Raw genomic sequence first — 2,684 nt, forward strand, 5'->3', positions numbered from 1 at the left:
CTTACAAAATGTCCCGCGACTGAAAATAGTTTTCAAAAGAAAACCCACAACTTCAGGTCGACTTTGCACTACAGACTTATTTATATATTGCACGGGAAATACAGATCCGATCGGTTATCCAGATCGAGAAGTCAGCTGATGTTGCTAAGTTTAAACGCGCCGTGTCCTCCTGATTTAAGTGTAAACGCAGCCTATTAATCAAAGGACAAAGAAAAAAAAGAGGAAAAAATAACTTTTGTAGCTTTAAGGATCCATCTATATTTAATTTAGAATTTAGTGTTTGATAACTTCAATTTCAGTTTCTGTATATTTCTGCTGAAGGGCACAGGTAAATATGACTATTTAGGTGAATAAACCCATTTATTATAATGGGTTTATGTGAAGATTGTTTTAAGTTCACTTAAATTAGAAGTTATTTTTTTAAAGTCTAATGAATGTTAAAATTGATAGCTCTCAATTACACAGTAATGTTGAATGGCTATAGTCAATGGTTAAATATTAGGGGGAGGGCAATTTTATAGAGAAATCAGTATTGGTATCATTGATACAATGAAAAAAAAAGTTTCATTCATTCAATTAAAAAAATTTAGAGTAATGATTCACATCTATATTTTTTAACTTGAGCCAATGAAAAATAAATAACTTGCCCTAAACAATATTTTCTATGTCTATGAAAACTATTTTATAAAACCTGGCAAAATATATTTTCTTGTTGAAGAAAGTCAATTAATTTAAATTCTATTTTTGATCTAAACAAAAAATATATAGATTTAATCAAAACAAAAATTCATTTAAGAAATTTCTTTTTATAGTTTTCATAGACAGAAAATATCGTTTATTGTTATTTATTTTTCATTGGCTCAAGTTAAAAAAATATAGATGTGAAATCATTACCCTCAATTTTTTTTAATTGGATGAATGAAACATTTTTTTCGGTGTAATTTCCAAGTTAAATCTATATCGGTTGTTTTTTTTCCAATTTGTTAAACTAGAAAATTAAGAAAAAAGCAAACAAATAAAGGAATATTCATGCAATTTTCTGTTTTATTTTAATTCAATTACAAATGTTAATTTAAAAACACAACAAAACATAAATTTTTTATCTGATCAGTTTTCAGAATCAGAATCACAACAAACAGCATCAAAACTATATGGTTTTACACCACTCTGAGTTCACAATACTGGCAGTACTGAATTTTAGGTGCTAACTCACCTTTTCCGAGGTTGAGCATTACCTGCTGAATAAAATATAAAGTGCTTCTCATACACAGTCCAGGTGCAGGGCATAAATCAGTCTGAAAAAATGGATCGGTCGGTTCATCCATTACAAAGTTTTCTTCCAAGATGATTCCCACTCTAGATGGGTTTAGATGTGGACTTGCTTGATCAACGCTGAGGATTCTTACTGGAGTCTGTCTTGTCAGCTGCATCCTAACAGAGGAAGAAACAGATCGATAAAGACATTATCAAGTCAGTCAGATAATGCTGTTGTCAAATACTCAAGATCATATGCTGCGTTCCATGTTCTACTTAGAGCTGTTCATGTCCTTGGACCTGGAACTGTGCGTTTCTATGGCAACACTATCGATGCCTAAATTAATCTGCAGCAGTCAGGTACAGTGGTCACGTGGTACAAGTAGCTTTAGATGTGGACTTGCTTGATCAACGCTGAGGATTCTTACTGGAGTCTGTCTTGTCAGCTGCATCTTAACAGAGGAAGAAACAGATCGATAAAGACATTATCAAGTCAGTCAGATAATGCTGTTGTCAAATACTCAAGATCATATGCTGCGTTCCATGTTCTACTTAGAGCTGTTCATGTCCTTGGACCTGGAACTGTGCGTTTCTATGGCAACACTATCGATGCCTAAATTAATCTGCAGCAGACAAGTACAGTGGTACAAGTAGAAGCTCTCAGAAAATTCCCAGAATACAGATGGTAATTATGAGTTCTACAAGGACATGAATTCTTTTTCCAAGTTGGAATCTTGTAATTATGGCAAATACAACATGAGATGAATGCACTTATACGTACCTGGTTTACTGTAAAAAGAGCTGGCCTTTGGGTGATGTAAGGCTTGTCGTTGACAACTTTTCTGTGAAGCAAACATTAAAGTTACAGTCTTTATAAGGGCATCTGACTTAAAGGTATACTCCACCCCAAAATGAAAATTTTGTCATTAATCACTTACCCCCATGTCGTTCCAAACCCGTAAAAGCTTCGTTCGTCTTCGGAACACAATTTAAGATATTTTGGATGAAAACCGGGAGGCTTGTGACTGTCCCATTGCCTGCCAAGTAAATTACACTGTCGAGGTCCAGAAAAGTATGAAAGACATCGTCAGAATAGTCCATCTGCCATCAGTGGTTCAACCGTAACGTTATGAAGCGACGAGAATACTTTTTGTACGCGAAAAAAACAAAAATAACGACTTTATTCAACAATTCGTCTCCTCTGTGTCTCTCCGCATCACCGTAGCGCCATTTTGGAGAATATGCGCTGAACGCAAGCAGCGTACGCTCTCATGTGTCAGCCGCGCTGCACGGATGCGCTGTTCAAATCAAAGCGTAAAAATACACGTAGAAAACGTATCCTTGTGTCATGGCTGACACAGAAGAGCGTACACAGTTCGCTTCATAACGTCACGGTTGAACCACTGATGGCAGATGGACTATTCTGACGA

General features: G+C 35.4%; 1 protein-coding gene and 1 long non-coding RNA gene across 2 annotated transcripts in view; both read right to left on the bottom strand.

Moving 5' to 3' along the window:
- LOC107663326 (mitogen-activated protein kinase kinase kinase kinase 4-like) overlaps nucleotides 1-2,684 on the bottom strand; it is a 38,761-nt gene that overhangs the window by 23,088 nt on the left and 12,989 nt on the right. The gene's annotated exons all lie outside the window — the stretch shown is intronic.
- The window catches only part of LOC107663327 (uncharacterized), a 3,011-nt gene continuing 1,741 nt past the window's right edge, over nucleotides 1,415-2,684 (bottom strand). The window contains exons 2-3 of the long non-coding RNA XR_001631319.1: nucleotides 2,036-2,096; nucleotides 1,415-1,431 (exon numbers count right to left, since the gene is read on the bottom strand). This is a non-coding gene — a long non-coding RNA (uncharacterized LOC107663327). The remainder of the gene's footprint in view (nucleotides 1,432-2,035; nucleotides 2,097-2,684) is intronic.

The sequence above is a fragment of the Sinocyclocheilus anshuiensis genome, unplaced genomic scaffold (assembly GCF_001515605.1).
Source record: "Sinocyclocheilus anshuiensis isolate Anshui unplaced genomic scaffold, SAMN03320099.WGS_v1.1 scaffold2640, whole genome shotgun sequence".
Classification (NCBI taxonomy): Eukaryota; Metazoa; Chordata; class Actinopteri; order Cypriniformes; family Cyprinidae; genus Sinocyclocheilus; species Sinocyclocheilus anshuiensis.